Raw genomic sequence first — 24,659 nt, 5'->3', positions numbered from 1 at the left:
CGCGGTTATTGGCACTACATGCCAAGAACTTGAAAATGCGAGTTTTGACACACCATTTATTGGCACCCCCTCCTCGCACGTAAAATTGCAAGTTACATAAACCACAATATATCATACTTCTTAGGATTCTAAGCTTAAGTTATGAAATGCACAGAAAGTATTTAATAAAAATTTTCAAATATATAGGTATCATTATATCAGAAACTATTAAAGATACAGTGATGGACATTAATATACATTTTATTGAGCTCTTACACCCTCGAAGACTTATTACATTATTTTGTAACATTAATGTATAAAAATATTTAGTGAAAAAAATTTCCTTAGCATGCAAAATAAAAATCATATTTTACCGTTTTCTGTATTCAATCTGAATGCAAAAGGTAGCAAGAGATTTCATCCGCTATGTTATATAAGGTGATAATAACATATATTTTATAACCTCACTTGAATAGTGGTTTCTGGGATAATGTATGTATTAGTGAAGTACATTTCAAGCGCTATGTACGGTTCAAGTTTGTCGAGCGTGACAAGAAACGAAGTCTGTTGTGAAGAAGCGGATCTATTCAGCCGTCAACCTGGTTGGCGAATTGGTATAACCCTGGCCTTCTACGCCCAAGGTTGCGGGTTCGATCCCGGGCCAGGTCGATGGCATTTAAGTGTGCTTAAGTGCGACAGGCTCATGTCAGTAGATTTACTGGCATATGAAAGAACTCCTGCGGGACAAAATTCCGGCACATCCGGCGACGCTGATATAACCTCTGCAGTTGCGAGCGTCGTTAAATAAAACATAACATAACATCTATTCAGCCCGCTCGAACCTGCCCCTTTAAGCTCGCTGGTCATTCCCAAACCTTCATGTTTTTAGATGCGTAAGGATTTTAAAACAAATCTTGTGAAGTTTTATTTAATCTTTATCTAAATTTTAAATTTTATTAAAATGTAAGGATAGCTAATTTTATAACAAAAATAAGCGTTAAACATCCATATAAATATACGTACATGTAGATAAATCACATTAAGTTTTAAAACTACACGACAGTTTTTACTATACCAATTTCCGACAGAAAGTAGCTATAATTACATTCTTCACATAATATTAGAAAAAATCACAGTTGTTTCGTAATAATAGATGTGTGACTATGCGGATGGTGAAAGTATTATAACATAAAAACATAAAAAATAAATAATTGATTAAATGGCGATATTACTCGTGTTAATTATGTAAGCATGTGTGGCTTACAGATGTTTCGGTGTTACTTGACACCATCCTCAGAGCCTACTAGATCTCGGCGCTATCTCAACTTCGCTGCCTGTTGTGTGGGTGCGTTCGTGTGATGAAGAGTAGTGTACGAAAGATTCAACATGGATAAAATAAATTGTGCATGTCTGTAAAAATAAACGATTTAATTTTCATACTACACACAATTACAATTTATAATATCCAACTTTTTAATAAATAAAATATATTTATTTGTCATATTACGCATAGCCCTGATTCATTGTAGCTTGCAATATGCAACTTGAAAATAATAAGATTAGGTATTTAATTAGCATATTACAAATAAATAATGAGTACCCTATCTGTTAATAGATACACAAATACTATTTTTACATTATACACAATTACAACTTATACTATAGCCTACACTTTGTTAATAAATGAAATAAATAATATCCGACCTGTTAAATAAATGATTTCATTTTCATAATATTGCACATAATTATAACAAAATACACAACCTGTTAAATAAAAGAAATTATTACATTTTCATACTACACATTATGGTCATGCATTACAGACACTTTGTTCAGTTCATTTTTTCGAGTATGCAGAAATTTCGACTCTCCCTTCCCTTCATGCATTAAACTAGCGGTGTGCATTACAGACTGTATGTTCTGTTCAAGTTTGTCGAGTATGGTAAAGTTCGATATTCGCCGATGTTCGATCTGAAGAAGGAGACTTGTTGTGTTTGTTGTACCTTGTCATAAAATATTCGCTGTCCTCCACTCCCCCCTTCATGTTTTAACCGTTTATGGATTTCAACACATATCTTGCGATTAGTTTGTTATATGAAATAAGACGAAGTTTGTAAAATCTTGGTTGCCGCTCTCAAGTTCGAACATCGCAGACACTATTTTAAACCCGTTAAGGATTTGAGCACGTACCTTACGATTATTTTTCATATGCAATGAGACGAAGTTTGTAATGCCTTGGTTTCCTTTCTCATGTTTGAACATTCCACGTTACTAGTCGGTGCTATGAGCATATGGGTTTCTTTTATATAATATTTTGTTTGATTTATTTGTACTTATATTTTTGTGGTGTTTAGTCATATTAATACAGTAATACAAACAATTGTCTATACTCATTACTGTGCGTAACTTTGCAAGCTATCTGCCAGACATTCTTATGCAGCTAAACCTAAAGGCGTAGAGAAAAGACGAACTAAGAAGGAAGGCACCAAACAAGAAAGGGGAAAAATTAAACAAACGCAAAGGGAGCTTCGGTTCTAAAGAGACTCTGCAAACTTGAACCGAACATAAGCCCACTGAACGGTTTTCAACAGACTCGGTTATTTTAGTTTACATGCGTCACTTCCATGTACTGTTGGATGCCTAAGAAGTAGGGAGAAGTTTGTAGATCTTGATATCCCTTCTTATGTTCGAACATCGCACGACACTAGTATATACATGTTGAAACATTTTTTTCTGTGCAATTCACATTTAAAATATTCGGTAATCATAAACAAACACCCTCACAGGCTTCTATATCACATATTTATATTTAAAAAGGTACGTTTAATAGATGGTAAAATTTTCAACGGCCTATTTTAACAGACTTGAAAATATTAAATTTAAAAAAAGAGCGTTTCTTGTCACATTAGCATGGAGGGAACTAAGTCTATGGGATAATATGCTTCATTTTTTAGATTTATTTTATGTGCTCATTAAAAGAACCCTGTTCCAGATATAGATCTAACACAACATTTGTCGGAAATTTTTCGCTCACTTTGAAGTTCGATTCTGAATAAAAGAAAGCGTTGTTAAATGAAACAGGATACTACTGCTAATCTACTACTACGACTAATACCGGTATCTCCTGAAATTTTAACAAATATTTAGAATCACTCTTTATGCTCACTGGTTATATATAGTACATCTAATTTGTTACAGAGTGGATTCTACTCGAAGTTTTTAATGCATTTTAGAAGTTTCGACCAACACTTTGAATTTTTCCATAGATCAACTATAATTATAAATAAATTTAGTAAGTATAGTTATACTGTATTTTCCACACCTATGGAGTAGCGGTTAGCGCATCTGACCGCGAAACCAGGTGGCTCGGGTTCGAATCCCGGTCGGGGCAAATTATCTGGTTGAGGATTTTTCCGGGGTTTTCCCTCAACCCAACCTGAGCAAACGCTGGGTAACTATCGGTGCTGGACCCCGGACTCATTTCACCGGAATTATCACCTTCATCTCATTCAGACGCTAAATAACCTAAAATGTTGATACAGGTACTATACCGAATTTCAGGGTACTTTCGATTTAACTTTCTCTGTACATTCTCGATTACTTTTATAACATTTTCATGACCACTCAGTATAATGACTTATGACAAAAACTTATGTGTTACTTGAAATTTTCAAAATTGTAGACGGTAAGTTATTTTTATCATGATCCCTACTGCGAGATTTATATCTCACGTAAATCAACTCATTGTTCGTGTAGTGTTCCATAATTGAATCAGGAAATGGCTTATTTTGAAAATAAACACGTAGCAGAATATCACATATTTTTCTTGGAACCATCATTTCTGTATGTCCACTAAAACTTTCGCTACGGTTGTTATAATCCGCTTGCATTTCACATTCTCTGAATCGAACACAGCTTCATCACATCGCTGCTGTCTCTTGCCTGAGCGCCTACACGATTCATTTAGACTACCCGCATGGCATGGCGATGTATAACATTACACAAAGGCAGTTTTATATTAAAGGACACGGATACCCCACCTTCCTGTCGCAGCTCTAATGTAATGAACTCTACTTTGTTCTTCCTGGTTGTCATTAAAGTAGTAGAGAAAATTATTCTGTGTTTGGTAAGAACGAGTGACGATTTAATCTTAAGTAATTACTTCATATTATTTTAATCGTTCGTGTTAATTCGCTATTGGATTTTTATACAGAAATATCATTATTGTAACGTAATACTAATACCTAAAATATAATATGTGTAAATCAATATCATATAAGAAGACACCTTTAAAAGTAGGCATTGCGGAAAGGGAGATTAATTTAGCCTATAATTATTTTAATATTGCAAATTTCAATTATTTTAATACTTCATTGACAAATTATAATTTCCTAATATCTCAATTTTCTGTTTGTGTCAAGTCCAAAAAATCAATTAGAATTTTTTCGAGTATAATAAGAAATGACGAGCCTAAAATGTTCAGATTAATACAAAGTATTCTAGCAAGTTGAGACCCACAATTTCACTCTATCCTTTAGTCTTCTATTTCACGTTACTGTCGTATAATATAAGTATAGTGAAGAAAGGCATGAAATGGGTTGGCCCCATTGCTGTTTAACCTGATGCTGGAGTATGTTATTAGGAAAACTGGAATAAATATCAAAGGCACCTTGGAATATAAATCTGTACAGATTATTGGTTATGCAGACGATCTTAATTTAATAACAAGATCACTCATTTCCGCGAAAGAAGCTTTAAAAGCTCTAGATATAGCTGGAAAGAAAACTGGCTTGAATATAAATGGAAAAAAACCAAAGGTTCAATTCACGGAATTTAAGGTTGACCTTCACCTTGGAGGAAGGTGTACGAAACTTGCTAGCCCCTGACATAGTACTTCAAACGCTACTCCCCCCTAGTTTTCAGTAAGAAAAAATAGTTTTCTGGTTTTAGTTCTGTTATATTTTGCAGTCTTGCAGCACAAAGTCACATTTCAAGCTGTTTCATTTTTACTTACATTTTTCATGTTTTCAATGACTGCGAATTAAGAGAGAGAGAGAGAGCTGTGTTGGAAAGAGTGGGTGAAGAACGAATGATGCTGAAAATGATCAGGAAGACGAAAAGGTATTTGTTGGATCTCTGGCTCAGAAGAAACCGTCAACTGAAGGGTACACTGGAAAGAATGGTGAACGAGAGAAGAGTTCAGCGCAGAAGAAGACATCAGATGATAGACGACATTAAGATATATGAATCATATGCGGAGACTAAGAGGAAGGCAGAAAATAAGAAATATTGGAGAATGCTGGGTTTGCAGTGAAAGGCCTGCCCTTGGATAAAATACTATGAATGAATGAATATATTTCCCTACGCTTCATTTTTTATTATACTCAATATTTATTTAAAAATGAATATAATGTGTGTTAAAAGTGAATATAATGCATGTTACTCTCTTCAGTGAGCTAATGCATAATGCGTCTAATATAGCATTTGGTATGTACTAATGAACTGTTATTAATTAAATAATTATTAATTACAGTACGTAGCTCATATAGAGTGGATCGGGGGAAGATGTCTAACTTTTTATTTGATTGAAAATCTAAGATACTGTTCATTTAGTTTTGAATTTCATATTCAAATATCAAAGTCTGGAAGGTATATTTGAACTATATTTTTGGTACAAAACATTAATTACCTTGTTTATAGATACAGGTTTTCTTCTTATCTGCACTGTAGGCATCTTTCTATGATAGTTGGGTAAGATGGAAAATGCAATTAACATATTTACTAATATATATATTTTACCTGAACTTGGTTTGATACATGTATATAACAAAGATGACTTAATCTAAAGCTCATGGACACCTTCTCACTCGTTTATCACTACTTAGGAATACAGTCATTGCACATATTCTATCGCCGTCTGCAAGACTCGTGAAATCACATTTTGCACACAATGAATTCAATCCAGTACATTTTTTGTCATTATTCTATTTTAGGCGGCGTTTAAGGGTACGGTAAGGAATCCCGTATGCTTGCGAAGCTGTAAAACAGTTCATACCTCCTGTTGTAACATGTTCCATCGCAAGTTGAAGACTGTCCTCAATTCACTGATTTCTATCAGAGGACTTTACGTAATGTTTACACATTCTCTGCAAGAAAACAAAAAAAATAAAACTCTTGCAAAAATTTGCCATCTTACCCTGAAAAAAAATTGAGCATCTTCTCCAAGTATCGGGTTAAGATGCCTAGTGCTGTGACGCAACCTAAGATAGCGGAAAAAGGTCGTTGGTTGTTAATAATACAAACTTTACAACCTTTACTACAATATCCATTACAAATGTTTGACAGTTATTACGAATTCAACGATGTATTAAAATTGTAACATACCTTTGCAATTATTTTATAGCAGAAAAATGAGCTCCTTTCTTGCGTTTCTTCTTCTCACAAGAAGAACACGTGGCGAAATGCGTTAGCTTCCACTCTACAGACATTCAACTGTCTCAGTGATCATGAAGACATGTGCATGGCTTTCTCTCTTCGAAGAATGTGAAACTACAAAGAAATAAGCATCTTCCCCCGATAGTCATCTGTCCCCGATTCACTCTATCAACTAAATCAATATTTCACTCTAAAGAACTTATTGTAGTTTGTATATTATGTGTGCAATAATAATAAGTAATAGGCCAATTATTTTTAACCATAACTGTTCTCTAATCATCTTCATCGACTCGAGCAAAAACAACTTCAATATCTGATGTTATATTTAACACAGCTACACATTGTTGTGCCAAATTACTCTTGTCTAATATACTTTTTTATGTATTTTTTTTCATTTTCATTAGAAATAGAAATAGATTAATACATCAATATAAAAAAGAGGGTACAATAATATTAATAAAAATACTTATCCTATATTTCGATTTCACAAAGTTCATCTGTGAAAACAAGAAGTTGCTCACACTTCTACGTTGAAGCATGCAAAAGTTCCTACGGAACAAGCAAAGGAACTCTAATAATGCTGATGATGATGATAATAGTAATAATAATAATAATAATAATAATAATAATAATAATAATAATGAACCACTATTCTCAAACACTCTCTTTTCCTCTCTCAAAGTGAGAGTCCAAGTTTCACAACCATACAGAACAATAATAATAATAATAATAATAATAATAATAATAATAATAATAATAATATTTAATAATAATAATAACTTAGAACTTACCCTTGAAAACAGAATATTGGGAGTGACAGGCAATGTAAAGTTGTTTTTTTTTATTTCTTTTTAAAAGCCACGTAAAACCTTGCAGAAAATGAGGTATAAAATATTTCTCTCATACTCAGAAACTACAACTTTCCTTCTATCACAATCGACACGGAATAACACGACTTCGATACAGATAGCCCTATTACGAATAACAAGTGCCAATGATACCATCGACCCTCTGTCATGCATGGTGTAGGGGAAGGGGTTGAGGGAAGAAACTTTACGTCTTACAATGTTCAATGTTCGCGACCCACGTGTGCATCACAACTCACTAAATGGAGAAGCCTGAACTGAAGGATGAGTCCAATACTTTCTATCTGGCTTCTTTACAATTTAATCATGAACTAAATACGCACACACTATACGTCATTTGCAGCCCATTCTCGTCAAACTTCCTCGTCAACCTGAGATCAGCTGTAGAGATTCAGGCCTCTGATGCTACGTGAGCGCTGCTATGAACTACCGGCGCTGCGTTTAAGCGCCGTATTTTTCTCGTGTGAACCGAGTTCAAACTGCACTGAGGTAATGGCCTTGAAATTTTTACACAGACTGTACTAAAACTTAAAAATACTTATGATAGTTTATTCTGCGTTTATTAAGTACTGGTTGGGTACTATTATTGCTTCGTGAAGGTAAACAAATTTATAATGAACTTGAAGCATTATCTTCTTCCTTCTTGCTAATCAAACATTTTGTATTACGAAGTAGTGTTCTTTTTTTTTTGTCTCAATTTCCATCCTGTATTGATTTTGGTGCTATTGATTTTTATGTAAATCTGGGGCTGATGAGTGATTACCTTGTTCACAAAAACATGTATTGATACGTAAGTATTATTGAAACGAGTGTTCAAATGCGAATGGAAAAATTTCCACCCATTTGTTATTCGGCCGGTGACTGTAGACAGCGCTGCCCACCTGCTTTATGGAAAAGACTCATTCTCATAAATTTAACTATCAACTAAATATGAAGATTTCATTATACTCTCATTTTCAGATTGTATAGGCGTCAGATCAAACGAAAACGAAGCTCCTATATCATCGGGCTCTAAGTAAATCAGCCGAACACACAGTGTAGTCACTTTATGTTTTCAACTATCGCTCACCATTATTTGACATTTTACTTCGTTCTAATATTAATCATGGTTATAAAAAAACACGCTTATAATACTATTTTCGTTATTTCTAAATGTGTACCTTCATTAATCATGGTTATAAAAACACGCTTATTACAATATTTTCGTCATTTCCAAATGTGTACACTTTTATATTATATTGTCGGAATGTACAGTTCGAGAAAAAAGAATTGGGCCACCTAATTTCAATGTTCCAGATACAACGCATTACGCATGTGCAAGAAACAAGGGAACCTGTATATATGCTACTTGTGGACACTCTTGCGCAATTTATTGCCTATATATAAGAAGGCTGCCATTAAGAATCGACCCATTGCTTTTTTCTGATGCTGTATATCTTCTGATAGTTGAGAGACCGGAGGGAAAAAGATCTATGTGGAGGCCGAGACGTATATGGAAGGATAATATTAAAATGGATTTCCGTGAGATGGGATATGATGGTAGAGACAGAATTATTCTTGCTCAGGGTAGGGACCGATGGTGAGCTAATGTGAGGGCGGCAATGAACCTCCAGGTTTCTTAAAGTCATAAGTAAGTAAGTACATTTCCACTTCACGTCATCAGATTTCAGTTCACTCTCTTTGTAAAATAATTTTAAAATCATCATCAATAATGAATATCTTCTTGACTCGCTAGTTGCAAGATTAATGAAAGAAATATCCATATAATCTAGTTATACATCCTCGTAGTGTATTGTTTGAGACATGCTGTCTGAGAAGATGAAAAGGTGAAATATTTTAAATCCACAGCTGTGTCATATTTCATACTAATGGCTAATGGTAGAGAAATAAGAAGTCATTTGACGAAATAAAATATATCTTCGTACAACTCTATACTCCTGGGTACAGTCAGTACCAATTAATTTTGAAAAAAATTAATTATGTTATAAACAGTGCAAATTAATACATTCAGTGGAATTTGCCATATACAAAAATAATGCAATTTACAAACCTGAAGTCTGAACTTCAATGCAATTTACTACTCCCGATCGCCCACTCCCGCCTTCTTCTGTGGACAGCAATTTATTTTCTTTTAAAGTACTTAATGGATTTCAGGAGGCCAAAGACTAATTGGAATTTCCCGGTCTTTGATCGAGTCAAACACTCCGATAGAACTGATATTTAACCCTTGTGGTGAATTTCGGTGAAGTCTGGAGGGCCTAATAATTAGTCAAATCCACTCTCTTCACCTCCACGCTGGGGCCCCTGGGATCTTTTAAGATGCGAAAGAAAGAGTTGTGTGCGGAAAGCAACGGAAAGCTACCGCATTTACCTTTCCCAATAAAAACTTCAAACATGGCGTGATGAGTCATTCCACTGTAAAAGATTCCGGACGTAAACTATCCCCGATTCGGATGTCCAGGAGGAGGATACTGGGGAAGGACACATTATGAAGCCACCCAACAGGGAGAAGAAAAGGAGATTGAAGATTAGAACGTGGAATGTAAGGACTCTTCTCCAAGCAGATAAGTTGGAAAACTTAAAGGAAGAAATGAGAATAAACAGAGTGGATGTAAAGGGAATATCAGAAGTGAGGTGGGAAAATAGTGGCGAGTTGATGAGTAGTAAATTTAGGTTGTTTTATTCAAATGGTGAGTGCAAAGAAAGTCATGGTGTTGGTGTATTACTGCGATCAAGTGTGAAAGGTAAAGTGATGTCAGTGCGTTATGTAGATGACCAGGTGGTAATGGTGAGGCTACAAGGGAAGAAAATGGACTTAGTGCTAATGCAGGTTTCTATGCCAGAAGACGAGGAAGTGGAAGAAAACTATGACACGATAGAAGAGTTAGTTGAGAAGGAAAAGAAATGAGAATGCGGCGGCCGGTACGCAGTTGTAGGAGAAGGTCAAGAGGGAAGAAAAGTTGGAAAGTATGGATTGGAAAGAAGAAATGACAGAGGAGAATCTTTGGTAAGGTCCCTGATATGGCCATGCTAAGGTTTGAGAATTTTTATAGCCGCCATTTTGAAACAAAAATGTAAACCACTTTTTTCTTACTCGTTCTCAGTCTAATGGACTTTCTTAAAACAATTTCCTTTTCCCATAAAAATTGCTTTAATTGTCCAAAAAGTCCCAAATTCCAAAAATCTACCTAGTGGCAATATCAGGAACATGTGCACATGATATGGCCACCCTTGTTCTATGTTCTACAAATCGTGATTGTTTTCAGTTTGATAGCGCAGTTGTGCTAAAATTAAATAATTTTGGTATAAAATGAATAAACATGACACTCAATAATCTTTTTTATAATTCAAAAGTGTAGTCAAAACAGGTTTTTCCATAAAAAATTAAGTTGTTTTTCTTAAAATACAACACTTTTGCGTAATCCCAGCCATGTAAATTTGTCAGGTGAAAAAAATAAAAGTGAAATGAACTTGTTATGGCCATGGTGCAATTGACATGGCCATATCAGGGGCAGGTAAGCTTTCACGAAAATCGTTTGATTATGAACAACTCGTAAAAGATACGCTATCAACGACAACACCAATCAAGAGAACATTAAAAACTGAATGGAGTACTGTGGTTTTCATGAAACAAGTCTTTGAAAAACAAGCATAAAAGGAAGGAGACTTACCAGAGAAAAAAGTCAAGTAACATACCAGGATGCCTTTCACTGGATCCTGCTGCAATTTAGCGGATTTTTTGGTTAACTAACTCATAATAGGGGGGGGGGGGGTGGCCATATCAGGAACATGGCCATAACAGGAGCACCCACCTTCCATATCTGTAAAAGAAATGTAATGATTGTTGGAAATATATTATTCTAACATAAACGATGAAAATGCACATGAACATGCCCAAGGGACGAAAGCAGATACCAGAAAGTTTACATAATGGTACAGTAAAGATTCGGAAATTGCTTAAAAACGCAAAGACTTTACCAGGAGCAGATATTAATTCAGATCATGGCCTCCTGATAGGCGAAGTTGATATTCGTTTGAAGAAGATAAAAATACAAGTGATGAAGAAATTGAACATGGAAAATCCAAAGAATAAAGAAGAAAGAAGACAATTTTCAGCACATTTTCAAGAGAAAGCCGCTACATTAGAATCCACATTTGACAATATTGAGTACTGGACACATCTAAAATGCAGTATACAGACAACAGCAGAAGATACAATTGGATACACAGAAGGTGCAAGAATTAAGAAACTTTGGGTTACAGGGAAAATTTTGGAAAAGATGGAGGAAAGGAGAAAATGGAAAACCATCAACACATAAGAAGATAGAAGAAACCACAGGGAGCTTAACAACGAACCAATAAGAGAGTCTGATAAGGCGAAGGAAGACAGGATGAAAGAGAAATGTAAAGAAATAGAGGATCTAGAGAGAAAAGGTAAATATGATTTAATGTACCGCGGAATAAAACGTTTGAATTTCACAAATAGGAAAAGCAAAACAATGAAATTGATAAAGGACAAAATTGGAAATGAAATAACAGACAGACCAGGAATATTGAACAGTTGGATGAAATATGCAGAAGAGTTATATAAGACAGGGAATCGTCCAGATGACTTGGCTATAGAAGACGAAGCAGCCATATTAGAAGCCGAAAAAGGAATTTCTATGTTAAGGGAAGAAGTTGAACTAGCGCTTAGGGAAATGAGGAATGGGAAAGCAACAGGATTTGAATAAATCCCCATTTTATTAGTGAAATGCTCGTGTGAAGAAAAGAAGGAAATTCTATAATTTAGGAAGGAAATATATGAGCGAGGCGACGGGCCTGAATGTTTCACGGAGACAGTGTTATTTTCATCACCGAATTAAAATAATGTTACGAAAATATGCAAGGAGTGCAGGACTATCAGCCTAACATTACACTCGGCGAAGATTCCTATGCGAATTCTGATTCGACGTTTATATTTTAAGATGGAAGAACAGTTGGAAGAAGAGCAGTTCGGCTTCATCCACGAACAATCGACGGAAGATACCTAGAGAAGAATAAAGAAGTGTACGTGGTATTTGTGGACCCAGAAAAGGCGTTTGACAGAGTGGACTGGAATAAATTGATGATCATAAGGAAAATTGCCATGATTTGAAAAGAGAGGAGGTTGTTCAGTAACCTTTGTTTGAAACGAGTCAGAGTCTGGATAGGAGAATAAATGTCAGAAGGAAGTGAAGTAAGGAGAGGAGTACGACAAGAATACCCTTTATCAGCTACCCTGTTGAACAGCTACTTGAAGGACTTAGTGAAGAACTGTTTTCAGAACATGAGAGGAGTGATAGTAGGAGGAAGAAGAATAAAGTGTATAATATTTGCTGATGATATAGCGTTGTTAGCAGAAGAGGAGATGATGCTAAGGGATATGATACTAGAGCTAAATGACAGTTGTGAGTAGTATGGAATGAAGATATAGGCAAACAAGTCGAAGAGCATGGTCATAGGAAAAAAAGGAAAGAAGGTAAACTTGTGAATTCTAAATGAGGCAGTATAGCAAGTGGACAGCTTCAAATAGTTGAGATGTACAGCTGTCGAAAAAGTAGCTGCTCTCTAGATACTAAATTTCCTTCGAGTATCTCAGCTGCAATTCGGAGACAGGCGATGTTACATGTTGTTCGACCACGATGCCTGCTATATAAAGTTATAATTAAAGTATTTTACGTGTTACACTTGTAGCGTAATGGTAGCGTTCGTGAGGTCGTGCATTCGATCACCACTGGGTGCTTTGTTTTTAAAATAGAGAGAAAGTATGATTGCTGCTGTCTCTTTTATGACTGTTTTAGTAGGCCTAATTAACATCAGGTTCGAGAATGCTTTATGCCATGAATTTATCATTATTTATTATGACATTATGGCTGCAAATGGAAAGAAAGAAATACAAATTTTATACTCAACTAAAAATAATATCTTTCGTGGCATAAACAAAACAAGCATACTGGCGTCTGCCTTAGAAAATTCAAACAATTAAAAGTTAAAAAACAAAACCAAAGCCATGATTCAACATTTAGTCCACTCTTCTTCAATCTCGATCACATTTTGCTGTCGAGTGGACATGTCCTGAACGAGCTTCCACAAATCATGACGAAGTCTTAGAGGAGGATTGGGCCAATTTCTCCGCATATTATTATGCTTCTTCATCTGTAGCCTCATGGCTCAGTTGGAAGAATGTCTAAAAACGTCTCAATTCAGATGTCAACGTCTCAGGCTCAAATCCTCATCGTTCCTTTTCATTTTATTTTGTTACAGGATAGTATAATGTAATAATATAAGAATAAGAAACTGTATTTTTTCCAAATCTAACATGAAATTTATATTATTTATATCGCTAAAGTACATAACAGAATATAAGTGATCACTTGAATATTATTTATATCCCTAAAGAATGATAACAGAATATAAATGGTAACTTGAAAATTATTTATTTCGTTAGAGAACGATAATAGAATATAAATGATCACTTGAATATTATTTTATATCCCTAAAGAATGATAACAGAATATAAACAGTAACTTGAATATTATTGTTAACGCTAAAGAACTGTAACAGAATATAAATGATAACTTGAATATTATTTATATTACTAAAGGAGGATAACAATATAAATGATAACTTTAATATCATTTACGTCGCTAAAGAACGATAGCTGAATACAAATGATAAATTGAATATTATTTATATCGCTAAAGAAAGATAACAAAATGAAATAATATGTTAGACAAGGCTCGAACTCACAACCTTCGAATCATTAAGCGAGCATTCTACCGCTACTCTACGAGATGCAAAAATAGAACAAATCCATAGTTCCGAAACTGCTTCTACAAGCGCGAGCATCGTGTAATATCACCGTGATCCGAAGTGGACTTAGAATATATTCGCTGTTCATGAGTGCGGCCACTTTTTTTTTTTGACAGCTGTACTATAAGCAGTAGCAAGAGCTGCTGCCAAGAAGTCAAAAGGAGAATAGCAATGGCATAGGAAGCTTTTAATAGAAAAAGGAGCATCTTCTGCGGACGTCTGGAGAAAGAACTAAGGAAGAGACTAGTAAAGTCCTTTGTGTGGAGTGTAGCATTGTATGGGTCAGAAACATTGACAAGAGAAACGACTAGAAACATTTGAAATGTGGATATGGAGAAGGATGGAACGTGTGAAATGGACAGACGGAATAAGAAACGAAAATGTATTGGAAAGAGTGCATGAAGAAAGAATGATGCTGAAGCTGATTAGTAAGAGGAAAAGAAATTGGCTGGGTCACTGGTTGAGAAGAAACTGCCTTCTGAAGGATTCACTGGAGGGAATAGTGAACGGGAGAAAATTTTGAGGCAGAAGAAGATATCAGATGATAGACGACATTAAAATATATGGATCACATGAGGAGACAAAGCGGAAGGCCGAAAATAGGAAAGAATGGAGAATGCTGGGTTCTTAGTGATAAACCTGCCTTTGGGCAGAACATTATGAGTGGATGAAATGGATTTCATTCATATTCAGTACTCGCGATTCAATTTATTAAGGTACGGTTCATATGAAATATAATTGTTGGTAAAAAGAGTGAGTCTTTATTGCAATTTAAGTAAATACACTGAAAATTTATTTCAAACAAATCCGGGACAGCATGATTGTGTCACTTGCAATGACGTCAAATTGTTCTTGTGCCATTTGCCGTAGCGCCCTAACGTATTTGCGCAACTAGGCTCTCATAATATATAAATTCAAGAACATTTTTGTTTCAGGTTGGTACGATGTTATGATATAAGGGCACAATTTTCCATCCCATTTTCGCAGATTTTGTACTGGCACGCGAATAAACGCGTGATGTGGTTAAAAATTGTGCTCTTATATTTCAATGTCTTAAAACACATCATAAAACAAGTGAAGTGTTTTTATAATAAAGGTAATCATTTTGAGAGGTGTGTTTCAATAATAAGTACGAGAAATTTCGCTTTCTCTGTATATTTGTAAGTAATTTTCAATCTTAAGTTGTTTTTTTATCTATCGTTCTTCTTTTATGGGCCTACAAGTGTATTCTATCAATTTTTCAATAAGTTTCTGTTTGAATATGTTTTTAAATTGAAATTAACTTATATCAGTGAGTGAGGTGTTAAATGAGGCGTTGAATTTTGTATGAAACACCTCACATGCGTTGGTTGTGTGAGTAATTTCAGGCGACTGTTCTGCATATATAGGAGGAAATGAGACTCGTCAGATTATGTACTACAAGATAGTAGCTAAAATGTTCAATTTTTGGACATACTGGCTTAATTTCAGTCATATAAAAAATAAACCAATCACCTACTTCTTGTGGAGGTAAGTAGAACAAAACCAGCGTGGAACTAATTGTCTTTGAACACTTTGCCAGGCCAACACTTTGTTGTTTACGCCACCATGTCTGGCCAAGATGATACCAACAAGCCAAGAGTTGAGTTGCCTCACCCAATGTTGAATCAATTTTCCTTCATGTAAAGCCCTCATAAAATCTGCTACTATTTTCTTAGGTTCAAGTTTCAACACTAAACACTCGCACTTTTCTTTCACGAAACGAAACACCATGGAATAAATGTCTTTGTTTTTATTTGGTAGTTACCAAAATACTGCCGGAATGTAATGTCCATTGTGAAGGAAATACAATGTAAGTAACTGTGTAAAATATCTTGTGCAGTATCTGAAAATTCCATCTACGTAAATCACTTCTTCTTCGCACATATATTTTAAAATGATTTTAAATCTGAAAATGATCACATCGCTTTTGCTATCTTTCAGTAGCACAAAATCTTTTTTATATTAGAGGACATTAGTTACAAGTGACTTACAAGGGAACTGTCCTAACTGGGCCGCGGCTATTTGAATAAAAAAAATTGTACAACCTAATTTTTGTACGATAAACAACGTGGTAATAGTCACTTATGTCGCTTTTTTGTTATCAACGATATATGAAATCGTGAAATTCGAACGCATAGACTTACTCCTCTCTTGAGCTGAACGTGACCGGCTATGGCGGGCGCCCTCTCTGCGGCTGAAAATACGGATGGAATCCACGAGCATAGTTTGTTTTAGGATGGTTGTGTCCATGGTTAGACAGTCTGTACTGCGTCTGTATTACTCATATTTTGTCATGTCCTTATGTTTCTTTCGTAAGGAACTGACTATTTTTGTGTTCACATTTTGTATTGAATAGGAAGCTTATATTATTATGTGCATTAATCCCATTAGTGTTGTGAACATTTTGAAACTAGAAGTTGATAAGTTTTATGGTAAAATAGTCGGATAAGGAGCAGAAAGTGAAGCATTTGTTTATGAACTTCTACAATTAATATTTACAAATTAAAAAAAACAGGATATTTATTGTAACGTGTGACACTTTAGACGTTGATAATGATTCGGATAGTGGGAAACTTTACATGTCGGCTACTTGCAGCTGAAAAGAAAACAGGATAAGCTTCAAAAAATAATAAAATTCGATGTAGGCCTACAAGTTGAATCTACGCTAATTGAAACAGCAAGACATTTGACAAATATAAACAAAATTATTTCAGAAACACCATACAACGTTGACTGTGTATTCAACACCGACCAGTCTCGATCTGAATACGAGATGTTATCTGGTAGGACTTTATCACAGATAAGTGAAAAGTATAGCTATGCAGTTGTGCAATCATTATCTTCTACAACGCTCTCCTATAGGCCTATTATACAGGTCCATATTTCATCGGCTGGTACCTTAAGTACTCGAATTTACCTTTGTTTCAACGAACCGAAAGCAGAGTTTGGACCCAAAGTTAAACAAACTATTGAAAGGGAAACTCCATTTAATCTTGTAGTTGATGCTAGCAATTCAGGAATACTCACGAAAAACCATGTGAAAGATGGCTGATGAATGTGTTTATTCCTGATGTTAAGGATGATATATTATATTACTTCTACTAGATTCATGAAGTGGACAAACTAATAAAAACATTTGTAATGACCCTGAAATAAAAATGCTTTGAAATATTAAAGAAATTGAGACGCAAATAATTCCTGCCCCTCCAAGGCCACAATGTTTGTGAAGTTTACTTTTTCCGGCTGTATAATTATATTGTAATTCCGAGAATATAAGACTATTTCAGACAAAATTATAATTGAAATGGTACAAGAAATTTGCATGATAAAGCCTTCATAATAAACATTACATTCTGTTGTCTAACATCAGTTCCATTCTCCCATATTGCAAGAGATGTTAGTATACGCGTGGTGGAAATCTGGATATGTAACAAAAAAATGGATATTTTTTTTCGAAATATTCTTTAAACTCTACTTCAAGTTGACAGTAGCGAATGTGAAATGGAAGATTGTGAAGAAGCAGCATTTGATAAAATATGTCTGTACTGTTCCATGGGCCTTTGTTCGAACCACTTCGTTTTGAATCCACACTATGTACCATCGATAAGATAAGATTAGTTTAAAATTAAAACTGATATATTTAGAATGTAATATGTTACATGTGTATGAAGGTAGGCCTACCAAATGAAATAACAATGAATAGTATAGTTTTAGAACTTGCCGCTTGTTGTTTTGATTGCATTTAGCGCATAAGTGGGGTATCTACGTCCTTGTTTAAAGTTTTTATATATCGTTAATAACAAAAAAGCGACATAAGCGACTATTACCACGTTCTTTATCTTACAAGAATTAGTTTGTATAATATTTTTGTCCAAATAGTTACGGCCCAGTTGGGACGGTTCCCTTGTTAGAGCTTCGTGAACTTCAGGGAAGGATGTTGGTAATTTCGACATATATATTTATGTCGTTCTCTGTAGATTGCTTTGCACAATAGTTTAATGTCGATAAAATACAATAAACTAGCACAAATCGCAAGGATCTTATTAAATGCTGTGGATATTATATACCTGGTTTTTCACTTAACTCAGTAGCCTCTTTTCTTTTGCAAGACGCACGAACTTTTTTGACATATGAGATCCCTATCATTATGCTAGTCATCATGAAGACTGACTATAGTTTTCGTGTCCATGATTCAAATTATTATTATTTTAGCAGGACAATTCTTAAAATATACACAACACCAACTTATACGTCTATCTATATACGTAGCAATATGTTCGTTTTACGAAACTTGAAACCCTCTCTTATCAGTAAGTATTGTCATCCATTATTGCCTCCTTGAAAAATGGAAACCTTCACGAATCCACCTCACAAAGCTTATGTCTCCCAATTCGATGTGCCTATTACTCAATGCGAACACGCTACCTCCAGCAGAAAGAGAGTTATTATGAGCATGTCACCAGATATCGTGCGAGATCTCTACCAACTTCACAAAGAAAAACAACATATTGAGACAGAATGTCGCTGGTACAAACTCATTACACAAACATATAATCGTATCCCTCAATCATAAACAAAAAACAAATCTGGTGCAAGCGTATTGCACCCAACAAATCAAATCTTTTTTTTTTATTCCGTCGAATAAACATAATATAAAATTTGAGACGATAAGGCACAGTCCAAATCGCGGATCTAGGAGTACAAAATAAATAACTTCTGTTCTAGTTCTCATATTTAGGCCTGCATTAAATATAATACACTGTTACTAATAATGTTCAGTTGTTATTGTTTAGTCAATTGTCCGAAGACAGGTTTGACCCTCACAAGAGATTACAAGAAGGCACCACTTACGAGACAACTAGGCCAGAAGATAATGAAGTATGGTTGCCAGTTCCTTTTCCCATACATCGCATACATCGCTGACTAGCTACATATCACACTAGTCAGACTTAGATGCATACAAACAATATTGTTGTTCCTCTGACACATATCGTTAAGCCAGAATCTCAGAGGGAGACGTTTACTTAATGTGTAAAAACTTTTATGGCATTTAAACAAAAATACCAACAGATCTTAATGGAGATGTGAGAATTTCTCTTTCAGTAATAAGCACCAGAATGTAGATTTAATTACATTCCTGTTATTTTATTGCATAACACGATAATTTCAGTTAATATTTTTGCATAAGACTTGATTAGGAGCCCTTCGTATTAGGATTTATATGTTTAATTTGAATTGTGGGTGTTTATACGATTAGTAAATTATTAAAATTACATCGGACGCATTTAGATACTAAGAAGACACGAAGAAAACATTGGATCTTATTAAGAAAATGATTTTTATTGTACCTGTCACTAGAGTGAATGAATGAATGAATGAATGAATTAATTAATTAATGGGTGGGTGGGTGGGTGGGTGGATGGTTGGATGGGTGAATGGGTGAATGAGTGGATAGGTAGGTAGGTGGATGACTGAATCGCTACTGCAGTTTTGCGTCCCTCTGCAGTGGAATAGTGAACGACTTGATTCCCGCTTTCGATAAATTCCCCAAACAATAACATCCATGTTGATTCCACTCACTGGCGAAAAATGTTTTCAACACAAACAAGGAGGGGTGGATTTTTTTTTCTGAACGACTCTGAAAAGAATATTGTGGATTTCTCATGCCAAAGTGATTTAAATTTTATGAAAGATTCGAGAATTTGATTTATAGATGAGAACTTCAAGACCCGCCCTAAGTTGTTCAACCAAATATTTATAATTCATGGTGTAAATGAAAAAAACTATTTCCCATTGGTATTTTTTTTTTTTTTTTTGCTTTCAAGCAAAAAATAGACATATAAGGAAGTTTTTCCTTAATGGCAAATAACACCAATCCACACATATTAAACACGTTGACTTTGGAACGGCAATTCACCAGGTAATTGCTTACGTTTGGCCCGAAACGAATGTAAAGGCCTGCAGATTTCATCTCGGGCAGTCAAGATGGAAAAAGATTCAATTATTAGGATTGTCAAATGATTTTAAATCAAACAAATCTAAAATCAGAAGACTTCTGAAAACTTTGGACTGCCTTACTACCCCTGACCAAATTGAAGACTGCTTCGTCGAAGACCTAAAGTCCCGCAAATCTACGCATGAACAACGTTTTTGATTATTAAATTTAATTCATACCTATATTCTCACAGATAGCGACTTTCCACTTTCCGACTTCAGTAGTAATTCTGAACGGACTAGTAACTGCTGTAAGGCATTCCACTGTAATCTGAAAGCTCAATTTTACTCTTCCCATCTCAACATACTCCGCCTGTTAGAGACGTTAAAGGCTGTTCAAACTGAAATTTGTGTTAAAATTAGAAGCGAGAAGAAAACTACTCCCAAAAAATGCGGGACAAACAAAACTACATAAAAGAAGAAATGGAAAAGCTATGTGATTCTACTATTATTCGGTATGAATATCTTTAAAAAAAAAATTGCTACAAATTTCTCTCGTCTACATAATTTTATTAACTATGTTTGACAAATTACAACTTTACATGTACAAGATACAGTAATGGAGGAAAAAAATGTTGAATATTTCCAAAATTTTACTGCTGTAAGCTCTATCTAAACTCTTAAAGATACGTTGTTTATTCGGAATGAAATAAAACAAATAAATTAATTTGAAGGATTAGATAAAAACTTGCGTATTATGAAAACAATATAGGAACTGTAAGAAGAGCAAAGGACTCGATAGAACATTATCCAAAACAGGAATAAATTTCGAAAGGAAAAGACAATAAATAAATAAATAAATAAATAAATAAATAAATAAATAAATAAATAAATAAATAAATAAGTAAATAAATAAATACTAGCGTATTACGAAAGCAATATTATAGGAACTATAAGAAGAGCAAAGGACTCGATAAAACATTATCCTAGACAGGAATAAATTTCGAAAGGAAAAGACAATAAATAAATAAATAAATAAATACTTGCGTATTACGAAAGCAATATTATAGGAACTGTAAGAAGAGCAAAGGAATACATAAAACATTATCCAAGACAGGAATAAACGTTCGAAAGGGAAAGACAATAAATAAATAAATAAATAAATACTTGCGTATTACGAAAGCAATATTATAGGAACTGTAAGAAGAGCAAAGGAATACATAAAACATTATCCAAGACAGGAATAAACGTTCGAAAGGGAAAGACAATAAATAAATAAATAAATAACAAGAGAGTTTGACAGCACATAAAATTATCATACGAAGACTAAAATTTGTGACATTCACATGATGAAGTCAGTGAACATTACACCCATCCCTGATTCCGCCTACGAAACTAATAAATACCTTCTACATGTTGCGACTGTTATTTGGGATACGTAAGCAAAATGATCGCTTTAAGTCAGATATCCTGTATATTTCAAACGTTGATAGGCAGAACTAACAGTGAAAAAGTCCACCGCTGTTGTTTCGTGGTAGCGTCTTTGCTCCCAAACCCAGGGGGGAGGGGTTCGATTCTCCGCTTAGAACAAGTTGCTTGGGTGAGGATTTTTGGGGGGATTTTTCCCTCACTACTATGGATGAATATCAGGTAACTTTATCATGCGTATGGAACCTCTTTCATTCTCGCCACTTTCTTTCCTCTCTTATCATCCTTTCCTCTTCATTTCTGGTTGTCTTACTTGGCTTTCAGATCGTGTCTGCTGCAGTCCTCCGAAGCTGCTGACTATATCGGCCGGCCTCCGTGGATATGTCAAGCTGTGATATTTGGTCGCCAGCAGCGGAACCCACTCCCCTCCCGAAAGGACAGGGGGCTTACACTTCAGATCGTTGAGGAGACGGGAGAGGGGGCTTACAACTCAGACCGTTTAAGGGGGGAAATGTGAGAGGGGCTGTTGGCGAAGAATGGTACATGAGTTTGGAAGGATGGCGGGACTGGTCGTCAGGGTGTTAACAGTTAGATTGGTTCGGAGTAGGTGGGGTCGGTGGGCATGCAACTCATCCCAGGGGCGTACAATAGACCTCAGATCGTGGTGCATGAGATGTTTCTCTCTCGCCCGTATAGAGACAAAACGAGTGAAATGGTTATGTATTTTACCACTCAGATGTAAGACGACTGAGTTGAAGTTAACATTGGTCAGGCTGTTTATTGTAGAAAAGGATATCCGCCAATTTCATGGAGAAAATTACAGTGCAGTGAAATCATTTCAATTATTGAAATTGATGTTCAAGGAATAATTTTCTGTGAGAAACTCCGTATATATCCCTCCAGAAGATAATGATTTACAAAGCTAATAATATGAAACATTTTTCAGACGTGATTGTTTTGTACAAGTTATTGTGGATATTGAATATAATTTTTCTAACAAATTTCTTGATTGTGTGGAAATTGGTTATAAATTTCTTTGCATTCACCTTCGTTCACTTTTAATGTTGATAAAGTACCATAATTGAATAGCCTTCCAGAACAAAGTTGTAACCAGCAAATACGAAATTCTTCAAAAATGGAGAAAAACAAATTGTACTCTACAAACTTTTAATTTTTAGACAATCAACGTATGTGCCGATTTTAATTCGAGTACAAGCATTACACATAGCGCATCATTAACAACTAATATGAACGGAAAAGTCAACTTACGAGAATAAGGGTTACAACCTTGTTCTGGGCGACTATTCAATTACAGCAATTAGAAATATGAAATATAGTGTGATGGTACAATGAAGAGAGTCTTTGAAGCTAAAGATATATCTTATATAATTTACTTCAGCAAAAGAAGAAAAAATAGCACTTCAGAAACAAACCCGGCATTTGATCTCTATGCCTGCTTCAACAAATAGTCTTATATATTGTATGTGGGTATGTTTTTGTGTGTGTGTGCGCGCGCGCGCGTGTGTGTGTGTGTGTGTGCAAGTGGTTTCAAAGCTGAATATTTTAGTATGAAGATTGAAATCGATCTTAAGTGACGAATATCTCCAAGAAGTATTGCTCCTCAGCACCACTTAAATGAAATCAAGCATATTAAATTTCTTATCCTCAAATACTATTACCCTGCTTCTTAATAGGTAGACCTATGTTATATGAACATACTTTTCTTCCAATCATTGCAAATATGACTAGTACTAATAAAGTTACTTTAAAAATAATAACATAACTTTTACACATGGAATATTTATTAAAATTGATATTTGTAATCCAATTTTATTTCCCAATCTCACTTTATCGTAAGTAGCTATAAAGTATATAATATATCCCATTACCTGTCGCTCATGTAGTTACTAGCTCTGCATATAAATAATTTTGTGTACGACTGGACTAAACAATAAGCGTCGAATGATCTTCTCTGGTTACACATATAATTACATATTTTTGCATAATTTTAAAGAAAATAAATTGTCTCTGAGAGATTAGAGTGTTTAAATAATGGAGATTTGCAAGAATATAAGAGTACATGGAGAGAATTCACGCGGCATTAGAAGATAAGTCTCCGACATTAAATGTAAATAATCACTCAAAATTAGGATTCATATACATAATTATGTAAAGTGAAAATGAAATTTTGCTACTCCGTATCTCACTGTTAATGAGCAAGCTTATCATTCCTCGATTTTCTGTGTTGACTGTAGTGATCCTATTGATAAGATTGAAAAATGAATTTCTTTCTGGAGTTCTTCTGTCTCCCTCAATATTAAAATTTCATCCCATTAGCACATTTCATTTTTTCTTTAGTTTACCTGTATTTCATATTATAAAAATAATTTCATTCAAGTTAGCGGACGAGCTTCAGTGATGCGGAATTGAGATGAACAATAAGACTATCCTGTTTCTATGTGCAAAGTCTCACGACTCTTCACCTGGGTTCAGTTGAAACAGCCAGTTGAAAATGCATAAACAGCTGGCACCAGGAATTTTTTTTTCGGTACTGGAACAGGAACGTCTTGTGACGAATCTCGCTCTAATTCGATATGATATTGATACCCGCCGAAAGCTTCTGTGGCGTCCCACTTCTTTTCGTCATATCTGGTGATATTCACAGCCCTGTGTGAGTTACGTGAAAGGTGTCTTAGCTGCTTAAAATCCAACTTACTGTTTATTAATAATCTTACATATAACTTCTAGAAGATGTACATATAAAGTTAAGTGGTGTACATGAAGGAATACTTTTATTTGCCCCATCCGTATACACATAAGAAAAAAATCTGTAGTAGTTCAAAGTCATTATCTAATCAAATGCTGCCCTGGTAAGCCTACGTGGTCGTTAAGATATTTGTTATGTTTTCGTACAAATTTCAATGTACAAATCAAGCTTTCAGGTATAACTCCCTGTAAAGTTAATTTGAATAATTTCGAGGGAAAAATTGTTCCGGGGCCGGGCATCGAACCCGGGACCTTGGGTTAAAATTACCAACGCTCTCCCAACTGAGCTCCCGGGAACAATTTAAGTCACACAGAGTTAGTGTGCTCTCAATGTTGGTTGCTTGATGGTTGTCAGCCCACTTTGAGGTCTGTGGATATAGAGGGAAAAATTGGATT

This window comes from Periplaneta americana, chromosome 8, assembly GCF_040183065.1.
Source record: "Periplaneta americana isolate PAMFEO1 chromosome 8, P.americana_PAMFEO1_priV1, whole genome shotgun sequence".
Classification (NCBI taxonomy): domain Eukaryota; kingdom Metazoa; phylum Arthropoda; class Insecta; order Blattodea; family Blattidae; genus Periplaneta; species Periplaneta americana.
This window is presented reverse-complemented; position numbering follows the sequence as displayed.